We start from the raw sequence: 11,829 nt of genomic DNA on the forward strand, positions 1-11,829 counted from the left end.
AACATGAGAATAATTTAATATACATTATTCTGATAGTTATGTTTGCGTTATTAATTAATTAGTTCATAAAAACCCTCTGTTTATAAATACAAACAAATAATAGTATTATTGTGTACAGGTCCAAGACAGTAAATGTAGCTTGGTTAGCTTTATTAGCTGCTAACATGCTAACTAGTATATACGCGCAGGAGTATCAGTAGATATTAACCAAAGTCATGAATAAAATGTATTATACAGATCAGATAAATCTTATATTCATGCATTTAATTATTTTTAGTTGATCTTATCTTGGATATTTGTAAGCATATTAGCTTTCCTAGCTGAGCTACACTTAACTAGCTTCGTGGCAGTTAGCACAAACTAAATCACGTTTAAAATTCGATATTGTCAATTTATTAAACATCTATATATTTAATAGTTTTAGTAAAACAATGATTCTAACTTCCACAATGATATATTTTTTTAATAAAGTCAATTTAATTGCAGTAGGACCTCAAAAAGGTCTCAAAAGGAGTCAAACTCTTGTAAAGTCTTTAAGTAAAGTTTTTATAAATCATCTTCAGATTTGATTAAAAAATATATTAAATTGTCTTTAATTTCTTCAAAAACAAACACGCAGGAATAGGTACAGTCAACAAACACAAACACACAAACACACACACACAATAATCCACAGGCATCAAAGGGAGGAAAACAATGTAGGATGACATTAAAATGTATAAACTCTGTGTGAACGAGGATGTGAGGAAACGATGACACATAAGAATGTATCTGTTGAGATGCAGGCGTACAAACAATAATAACACAAGAAGTTCCCAGGAGTTTATTTATGAGAAAATATCCATAAAAATATTCAAGGAGCGAGAGAATAACGTCTGGAACTCAAAACAAGCGTCTCCAGTTCTGCTGCGACCTGAGGACGTTCTTCATGTTCCTGACATTTATTCCAGCAGGAGGTTCTCATCCAGAGGTTCTTCTTGCTGTGTAAACACAGAGCAGTCAGGGATTCGCTTTCTCGTGCAATATTTAACAAGATGGAGAAGAAAAAAAACTGATGCAAATGTCGGAGAAGTCCTGCCGTCGTCGCTTCTGTGTGTGTGTGTGTGTGTGTGTGTGTTCTGGTGTCGCTACAAAACTTTGTGTGTTTACACATCTGATGTATTTACTCCCACACTTATACACTCTGCAGTGCAGTGTGTGTTGCCATGGCAACGTCAGCGGAGAGCTATGTGGAGCATGTTGTTTCCTCGTTGGCCTTTTTGAAGCAATTGCACCCCCGAGGTCCTGATGTGATGAAGACGCACACGCTTGATAACACTTGACAACACTTTACAACACAACTCCGTTCAACACTGGTTTCATCAAATCATGAATGCGTATATTTGTTAATTAAACACGCCTCTTATGAGTTCATCTAAACTACAATATAATTATATTACAACAATCTTTTTTTAAGCTTTCCCCAAACTACAGTAAATGAATATATATATATATTAAGCAGATGAACATGTTTTGTTGCTTGTGACCTCCTTGGCAGAGGTAATGCTCCGTCTTTGTGTGTGTGTGGCAGTTGAGAAGAAATGTTGATAATGTGACAAAGAACGAACGTTTTTTTGGTGTTTTCTTGTTGGAAATCTTCACATGGATCTAAATAAATATTTAAAAAATAAACGTTATCTCTCTAAGGGCTTTTCTAGATCATTTATTAAATAGTTTCCTATATATTAAAGCTTATTTATAACCGTGTGACGATCTGGCTTATAGCTTTGTCGTGGTTGATAGTAAATAATTGAAGAAAATAAAAATCAGTTATTATATTTATCCAGAAAAGCATTAAAATCTCCCTGCATAAGCGAGAAATCGAGACTGTGAGAAATCGGATGAACTAAAAGCAGAATATAAAGTAACAAGTGAGAACAGAAGCAGAAAAAAATGTTTTTTATTTTTCTTTTAATTATTCATTTAGAATGTTACTCAAAAGCTGGAGTGGCTCGCTGTTCCAACTAAACACTCACACGTTGAATGTGAATTCTTCACTTTAATAGTAAAAGTAAAAGGTCCTGTTTGAAATGTCAGGAACATGTTTGCTCCACATTTACTGCTACATTTTTTCTGACATGTTTGCTCTTAAAGCGGATTCATTTCGAGAGTCCAAGGACTTCATCTTCGTTCATGAAATAATAAAAGATTCTTTGTTGTCGATCGTCTTCAAGAACACAGTTGAATGAACCCAGGTTGTGTTCACTCTGCTCAGCACGAGGCTCCAATAAACACAGGTGATAATTTATCTTCTGCACACGCACACACACACACACTCACACACACACACCCCCACACACACACACACGCACACACACACTTGCACACACAGATTAGTCAGTTCTGGCTGCCTCTGCTGACACCATCACAGATAAAGTGATGAAATGATTTTCTCCTTCAGTGCTTTTCAATTCACATTATAGCAGGAATACTGTGGGCTGCATTTAGAGCCGCGGCAGGTAAATCACAGTATATTGGGTCCGCGGGAAAAAGCCCGAGCTCTTTATCGGAGGCATCGACACACGCGACAGCAGATCCAGCGTTTAGAGTGGCCACTCCATATTTATATATATATATTCACGGAGAGAAATTGGATTTCTATGTGAAGTGGAAATTAAAGGTATTTTCAAGGAGAAAGAATATGAGCTGTTGAGAAACTTGTTGAGCTTTTGAAAGTTCCCAGAGGACGAGTGACCTTGAAGATGCTGGATTTAAGTGAGGAAGACAGAGAGTGAGGAGGAGGCTGAAGAGAGTTTGTTATTGTATTCATCCATTGGTTCATTGTGTACTGAAATATAATATATACACCATTCTGAGTTTGTATGTGTGTCTCACAGCTTCTCCACCTGAGCCTCGCTTCAGCTTCTATCTGTGGAGCTGAACGCCTGCAGAGAGTTGCTGCTTCTACACCTTTATTTTAGGAGAACGCTTCAATCCCTTCGTCTAGTCCTGTGCTGGTAAATGAGCGCTCCCTTTAGACTGGTTCTCTTAAGGTTTCTGCCTCAAGTTTGCGTACGATCGATAAACAATATTTTGATCAAAGTTCTTTCATGAGTTTATACACAAGTTGATTGATTGATTGGTGACAGGAGGTTATTTTTACTTTTTTTTGAGTCCAGGAAGTATAAACTTCTTGCTTGAAACTGATTTTCATTATGACACTCAACCATACATCCTTTTTAATGATTTAATCTTACATTAATAGTTCAATTAATAAAAATAGTTACACATTTTAGGGTCTCAACTATTGAATAGGATAGTCCAAGCCTCTTTTCTTTACCGCTTACTGTGTTTTCTGCACTATTAGGCGCACCTGGATAGTAAGGCGTATCGAATAAAAGATACAGTCAAACGTTTGACTAGATAAAGCTGTGCTACAGGGAACGTCAACAAAACAGTCAGATAGAGTCAAACTTTATTAAGCGTTCTGACAACTCTCTTCACTCCCATAGTAACGATGTTCAAATGATGTTTAAAAGGCTTCAAGCAGCAGCGTGTGAGACTAGTGTTTTGAGCAGACAAATGTTGAGCGAGCAGCAGTGAAGTTGAGCGCATGTATGACAGCTAGAGCGCACGTGTATGTAATGTTGAACGCATGTGTATGATGCGCGCAGCACAGTGATTTTGCGCAAAAGAAAATGTCTTGCGTGTACAACAACCAAGATACATTTGCTCAAACCGGTGGCAGTAATCTTACTCCATAGCCGTCCGCCATGATGTGAAGTGCGTCGTTAATCCAACCCCGTGATGACGCAATGACGTAATCCCGCCCACGGCCTGTCGGCTCAGTCGCCGCAGAGTCATGAAAGTGTTTTTGTAAACAAGTCACCCGGTAATGTTCATATATAAGGCGCTCCGGATTATAAGGCGCACTTTCGTTTTTTGAGAAAATGACAGGCTTTTAAGTGCGCCTTATAGTGCGGAAAAATACGGTTGTCCCTTATGTGGGTCTTGGGGGGCTGTAGCCTATCCCAGATTCTACGGGCGAGAGGCGGGGGACACCCTGGACAGGACACCAGTCCGTCAGACAAAGACACAAAACCATTCACACAGTCATACCTATGGAAAGTTCTAAATCGACCTCTATGTTTTTGAACTGTGGGAGGAAACCGGAGTGCCCGGAGAAAACCATCATACGAACTCCACACAGAAAGGTCACGAGTTGGCTGAAGTTGATATATTTAATTTAACTTTTCCTGGTACCCTGAGACGGTTTTGTCTTGCAAAGTTAATAAAATAGTAGAAAATGGAATCAAGCGTCATTAATAGAAATGAATGTGATTTCATTAGTAATCACTTGACAGCGGTGATCGTTTTATAAGAGGAAATACGAGCAGGATTTTCGCAGCGATTCCTAACACGATTGTTCTTCCTCTCATTACGAAGAAGATTTTCTTTTTACTCACACCGGCAGCGGAAAATTCATCTGAGCTGTTATTAAAATTCATTACGCAGTGTGAGATGTTATTTGTACTTAATGACTTGTTTTCAAATCAAGTTAAAATATATCAGTTTCTTCTGCCGACCAGAGTGCCGGGAGGCCCCGCGGCAAGGACTGAGGCGGAAATAAACCCCCCCAGATTTAAAGAAAAAATGAAAGACGTGCGTCGTGTTAAGAGATTGCCAGCCTCGATTTTCGTCTCGGGATAAAGAGATTGCACCACAAGTCTCTCCCTGATGAGCCGCTTTAGTCGCTTCTGCTTAGAGGCGGGCCGCGCACAATTACTGGCAATCCACTTATCCGGTGACAGCCGCCTTAAATGTGATAAATTACACCGGTGGAGCCGAAAATAACAGACGTCAAACTTTTCTTACAAGAATTTTATCGCTTCCTCAACTCTGTCACTTATGGAGACTTTTTCAAGTGTGTCTGTCTCCAAAAAGTTGTAGCTTGAAACTAAAAGTGGTGTGTTTTAGAACGAACCTGGCGACGTGTCACGATACAGATACAGTGATATACAGTGATACTGTAGTAACAATATATATGTGTAGTATTGTCCAGTACTTGACTCTGGTGTTGTGATAGTGTAGTAACAATATATATGTGTAGTATTGTCTAGTACTTGACTATGGTGTTGTGATAGTGTAGTAACAATATATATGTGTAGTATTGTCTAATACTTGACTATGGTGTTGTGATAGTGTAGTAACAATATATATGTGTAGTATTGTCTAGTACTTGACTCTGGTGTTGTGATAGTGTAGTAACAAGTATATATGTGTAGTATTGTCCAGTACTTGACTCTGGTGTTGTGATAGTGTAGTAACAAGTATTTATGTGTAGTATTGTCCAGTACTTGACTCTGGTGTTGTGATAGTGTAGTAACAAGTATATATGTGTAGTATTGTCCAGTACTTGACTCTGGTGTTGTGATAGTGTAGTAACAAGTATATATGTGTAGTATTGTCCAGTTCTTGACTCTGGTGTTGTGATAGTGTAGTAACAAGTATATATGTGTAGTATTGTCCAGTACTTGACTCTGGTGTTGTGATAGTGTAGTAACAAGTATATATGTGTAGTATTGTCCAGTACTTGACTCCGGTGTTGTGATAGTGTAGTTACAAGGATATACGTGTAGTATTTTCCAGTACTTGACTCTGGTGTTGTGATAGTGTAGTAACAAGTATATATGTGTAGTATTGTCCAGTACTTGACTCTGGTGTTGTGATAGTGTAGTAACAAGTATATATGTGTAGTATTGTCCAGTTCTTGACTCTGGTGTTGTGATAGTGTAGTAACAAGTATATATGTGTAGTATTGTCCAGTACTTGACTCTGGTGTTGTGATAGTGTAGTAACAAGTATATATGTGTAGTATTGTCCAGTACTTGACTCTGGTGTTGTGATAGTGTAGTTACAAGGATATACGTGTAGTATTTTCCAGTACTTGACTCTGGTGTTGTGATAGTGTAGTAACAAGTATATATGTGTAGTATTGTCCAGTACTTGACTCTGGTGTTGTGATAGTGTAGTTACAAGGATATACGTGTAGTATTTTCCAGTACTTGACTCTGGTGTTGTGATAGTGTATTAACAAGGATATACGTGTAGTATTGTCCAGTACTTGACTCTGGTGTTGTGATAGTGAAGTAACAAGTATATATGTGTAGTATTGTCCAGTACTTGACTCTGGTGTTGCAGTATTTACAGACCACGTGACTCTTGACAAAGTCGTAACTATGTACAAATATCAGCTGTAAAAGCGGCTGTATCCTCTCGTCCTCAGGCATCGCAGGGATCTCAGTGACGACATAATGACTGCTGCCATCTAGCGGCCAGTTTTAATTGCAACAGAAAAATGATTAAACGCCGTGTATATTTGCATGTTAATTGTAAATAAAAGAAATATCCTTTAGATATTTTCAAACACCACTAAAAACGAATAACAAGCTCAACACCTAGTTGTTTGTCAGTTGTTTCTCTGCTGCTCTCTTTTGTTTTCTATCTTCCCTGATTGATTCCGTGGCAGCGTTTGTAGTCGATTTATTTCAAGTGTGTTCTTCAATTTCCAGTTGTTCCATTGTATGTCCAGTAATTGCTTCTCCAGGAGGACATGGACAGATAATAGCACAGCTGTCTCCTCCACAGTCGACTCATTGAAGGCGACGCGTCTGCGAAGAGCGGCGACTAAATGAAGGAAGTCGCCGCACACCTTCAGTGCCATCGACCAAGTGTGTAGCGTCTCCATATCCTTCGATAAATAGAACGAGAGTGACTCTATCGGCGCGTTGGGTCGAGGAAAGGAGGTCCGAGATCCGTCGATCGGCTCCGCTGTGGACCCACGACGTGGTCCGGTCAATATTGTTGCACCTCATTGTGATGCATGACTGTGTTCTTGGCCTTTTTTGGAGACCGTCTGGCTCCTGGAGGATTCTCCTGGAATCAATTCACCGGGCCGCTGCCAAGTCGCTGATCAACACTTTACAGGCCATCAACCGCTGGGGCTGCTGGGAGGCTTTTTAACTGGTGTATTAGTCTGACATGACGGAGCGTCCAAAGCTGCTTCAGAAGGAACCACCTGACCCAGGAAGGACAGAAGTGAGCTCGTGTTTGGTCGTGACGGTGATCGTTGTTGATATGATTGACAGTTTAATTCACTTCATGTTTGGTCTCCAGGGTCCAATTATTTATTTAAGAGATGTTTGTGTGCTTTTTTTCACCATAATAGGTCCATCGAATTGTAAGTACTTATTTTTACTTTAAGAAATTCATTGAAAAAGCTTAGTTTAAGTTTTTTTTTTTAAATTTAAGCACCAGTTAGTTTTAAAAAAAGATTGTTTTAACTATTAAACTTATATTTCTTTTTATCTTTTTACTAGTTTAGGAAGAAACATCTATTTAAGTGATGGTGATTCATTATTTTCTTTAAAGCTTAGCAACCCAGAATGCATTGCAAGAATACATCCACATATTTATATATGTGTAGTATTGTCCAGTACTTGACTCTGGTGTTGTGATAGTGTAGTAACAAGTATATATGTGTAATATTGTCCAGTACTTGACTCTGGTGTTGTGATAGTGTAGTAACAAGTATATATGTATAGTATTGTCCAGTACTTGACTCTGGTGTTGTGATAGTGTAGTAACAAGTATATATGTGTAATATTGTCCAGTACTTGACTCTGGTGTTGTGATAGTGTAGTAACAAGTATATATGTGTAGTATTGTCGAGTACTTGACTCTGTTGTTGTGATAGTGTAGTAACAAGTATATATGTGTAGTATTGTCGAGTACTTGACTCTGTTGTTGTGATAGTGTAGTAACAAGTATATATGTGTAGTATTGTCCAGTACTTGACTCTGGTGTTGTAGTATTTACAGACCACATGACTCTTGACGAAGTCGTAACTGCTTTCATTTGTTTTCAAACCAAAGTACGTCCAAAAGCTTTAAAAGCTGCTGGAGTCACTGTATCCTCTCATCCTCAGTCATCACACATGTCTTGCAGGATTTAAATGTTCATTTAGCTGTGGAGGACATAATGACTGCTTCCATCTAGCGGCCATAAGTGAAATTGCAACTCAAACATGAATAGCCATATGTTAAAAAAGACGATTTAATCATCTTTGTGTTTGACTGAAGTCATTGTTGTATCTACAGTTTATTCTTTGGTAAAAAATACTTTTTTACTTTTCTTTTTTTTTTCAACACAACCCTGTACGTCTCGTGACCTTGACTCCACCCTAAACCTCGTCTGTTCTCAAGGCAGAATTATAACTCACAGACGCACGACTTCTGTGCAGCTGTTTCAACACAATATTGTCACAACACACTGAGTCTGAGCCAGTAAACCATTTTAAAGTCTGTAAGTCAAAAATCAATTTCTATGTAAAACACACAACGGCAATACAAGGCCGTGTTGCATGGAATTACTGTCACAACATTTCAGCATGATTGCATCAACACCTTCTCCACGCCGCTTATCAAATATCTGCTAGAAGTTGCTTTGCATTCATGGGGAAGAGTTTTGAGCCCGTGATGAAGGGGGGCTGGAGAGGGGAGCCACGGATCAGGGTTGCCAGGCGACGGTCATATAGAGCAGTGATTGTGGCGGTAATGCTATCTGGCGTTCTGTTCAGTGATTGAATCAGAGCAGCAGGTGGCCATAAATCATCATCAACGGGACTTATAAGTGCTGGAAGGCAGAAGTCTGCACAGAATCTACATCGGTGTTGGACGAGAGGCTGGTTCCGCCGCCAGAGTGTGAAGTTATGTAGAGATGTTGTCATCGTTCGAGTTCCTACTCAGCACTGTGCGCTGATAGCATCTTATTGCTTCTGTTGTGATGGTGCGTACGATCTGAACCGGAGGTGGTTTGGATTGTGATCTGCTCATTTAAACATCGCTGACTCCGTAGAACCACAGAGATGGTACTGGTCCTGCAGAACAGACACGGTACATCTAGAACCTAATATTAACATGTGCTCATAAATGAGAGGGGAATGTTTTTGACTGAGCTAGTCAGGGATGTTTGCCAAAGTGAAGGTTTAGAGACTAGGCTAGAGGAAACCAAATCATGGAATAGATTTGCATCACGTTGGTTTGTGGTCCTGGAGTTCCATCTGCATTTAGAATCTAACACTTTAATTGCCATTAAACTTGCCATGAACACAACGTAGGATTTTGTTGTAGTGGCAGTACATTTAGGAAGGTTTATACAAATATTTATTAACTTCTTTTGTTTGTAATGAAACCAAAATATGTCCTACTGTATCCTCTCGGCCTCAGTCATCACTAGGTTTTTCATTTTCCCTTCAGCCGCTCATTATTGCTGCCATCTAGCGGCCAGAGGTTTAATTGCAACACCAAAATTAGGAGAGAAAGGTGCCACGTTCTTTGCTTTGAGGCAACATGATTCCCGCTCTTTTAAGCTTTTTTCAATTTTATAAAAATTATTTTAATGAACTCATGTAAAATGAGCTCCTTGGCAGGGGTGTGCGCCGTCTCAGTGCGTTTTTGTTTTCCTTGCTCCTGGTCGTAGAAGAGGATGGAGGTGAAAGTGACCTGGAGTCAAAATGATTTGATCCTCTTTCTTCCTGTCAGTGCAGAAGAATGAGCTCTTTCCAGCTCAGATGGATGGTTCCAGTCCAGAGCCTCGTCCTCCCCTCGCTCACCAGCAACAGTGTGGCTGACAATGTCAATAAACCTGTGCACGGTACGCTGCTCGTTTTCTTCTTGTTCACCAAATCGCAAATTCAACATTTACTTTCTGTTAAACGGTGACAAAGCACACATAAATTCCGGCTGTCTGTTCTCAAAGTAGCGACCTCCAAATCCCCTTTAAGTGTAGGACAGATGGCTTGTGTTTCAAGCTGTTTCCAGTAGTCGACGTCTCACACTCACACACACACTCACACACACACACACACACACACACACTCACCAACAAACCTGCAGGTTGACTTGATCCTCAAGTCTTATCAGGATTCCCCAGCTGTGTTTCCAGACGCCGGCCTTCCTCGCCGCATCTGTCTGCTGGAGTTTCAGTCCGGGCTGTTCAAAATTAGATTTTGCATCCATCATTTCCACGGCTCTGAATGGGGTTCGGTGTCAGGTGTGATCCCTCACCCAGCGCCGGCCGGGCCTCGACCATCGGTCAGGACGGACGGATGGAGCGAAGAGGAGCGTCGATGACTAATAAAGAAGAGACTGTCCGGTCCAAATAGGCTTTCGGGGCAGAATTTGTGTTTTGTAAATGAACAACAGTCGAGTCATGAACTCTGTCTGATTCTAGTCCCGTCTCAGAAAGTTCTGGTCCGAGCTTGTACCATCCGACCTCTGAAAGTCCAGGTTGTGTGGTCTCTCTGTTTCTGGATGTTCACTCTGTATGCCGACGACTTCACGCTCTCGTCTCCAGCGACCGTTTTGTTAAATCCGATTCCTAAAACCGTCATGGTTTTAAAACAGTGTTGAGATCTCTGCCCCCTCAGACGGCGAGAGTCCTTCCGACGGCTGATAAATATCTATCAGAAATGTCGTCACCAGACCAGAAAGAAATGTGTAATCAAGCAAACTTGGGCTCCGAAGGCGTGGAACAGCAGAGCGCTTGATAAAAGTCAGGAGGATGAAGGGAGAGATTGGACAGCTGTGAGGCCGCCGGTGCCTGACAGTGTCGAAATAACCTATTTGCATAGTAATTGTGCTTCCGTGCCATGTTTCTCTTCATGTCGCGTCACCGGCAAATCTGCGTGTTAACAAGCAAACTGGAGCTAATGGATATTTAGAAGGAAGTTCTGGTTTGATCGTGGAGTTCGGAGGCGGTGCATTGTCTTCTTGAAGTCTGCCGATACTTCTGTGAAGTGGGGAGTTAACTCAGGTGTCTGCGGACAGAAAATCATTTCTACCTGTCACCTGTAAACACATTTTAACTTCAATATTCCTTTTTACTACCTTGAATAATTCCGCACATTTTATTTAAACTGAAGATTTGCATATGATACATATATTTTAATTCGTCAAACTCTCTCTATATTCTATTATACACAGGATTAAAGAATAAAATGCACATTTGTTTGATTAAAAGTAGCTTAAACACATAACAATTAAACTTCTATTTGATTTTTTGTTACAGATTGTTTTAATTTTTAAATAAACTATTCGCTCAAATTAAATTAAGAGTGATATGTTTCAACTTTATTTTATAATAAATGATAATAATACACGTTTCAAAATGTATTAATTGTCAATTAGTCGAAGTTAATTAGTCTTGTTTTTTCTTTGCTGATTATTTTGTGAATTCATAAATATGTTGAAGGCAGGAACATTTCTTTTATTGATGAAGTCAGGAGTTCTCTCATTTCACACGGATTCAGCCCTCGGGCGATAAATGATGGATGGATGATGAAGTGGAATTATGCTGCTTCTTCCTGGATCTCCACTCTTAATTGGGACCAGAATCTGCCTCAATTATTTGCCCCTGAATTTACATTTCTTTCCATCAGCGTCTCCTTCCCTGTTGACCCCAGACGTGATATCCATCACTCCTTAACTGAGGAGGGACACACTCATTTCACAGGTCAATTAATTTTAATCAGAGTGTGTCAATTTAATCTCAGTTCAAACCACCAGACGGACACTTTACCAAAATCTCATTAACCTTCCTCTTTCCAATCTGCTCGCTCCTCCGGCCGGGCGGAGCGGCGACTCCGTGCCAGCAGTAAACAAACTCCAGAGTGTGGACGCCGTGGAGGCAGAAGAGGAGGAGAAACAGTCGTTCATCCTGGGAGAGGGAAGCGGCGAACACCTCAGGAAGGTGTTTTGATGGTAATGACGCTCGTCCGGACGAGAAAAT

The 11,829-nt window shown here is 40.1% G+C and overlaps 1 protein-coding gene across 1 annotated transcript in view; it reads right to left on the reverse strand.

The window, feature by feature from the left end:
- itih6 (inter-alpha-trypsin inhibitor heavy chain family member 6) overlaps positions 1–2,345 on the reverse strand; it is a 74,411-nt gene extending 72,066 nt beyond the window's left edge. Inside the window, exon 1 of the mRNA XM_087781812.1 lies at positions 2,314–2,345. The gene's annotated coding sequence lies outside the window, so the exon portion shown is untranslated. The remainder of the gene's footprint in view (positions 1–2,313) is intronic.
- Between the last annotated feature and the right edge of the window lie 9,484 nt (positions 2,346–11,829).

Source organism: Callionymus lyra, chromosome 19, assembly GCF_982586985.1.
Source record: "Callionymus lyra chromosome 19, fCalLyr1.hap1.1, whole genome shotgun sequence".
Classification (NCBI taxonomy): domain Eukaryota; kingdom Metazoa; phylum Chordata; class Actinopteri; order Syngnathiformes; family Callionymidae; genus Callionymus; species Callionymus lyra.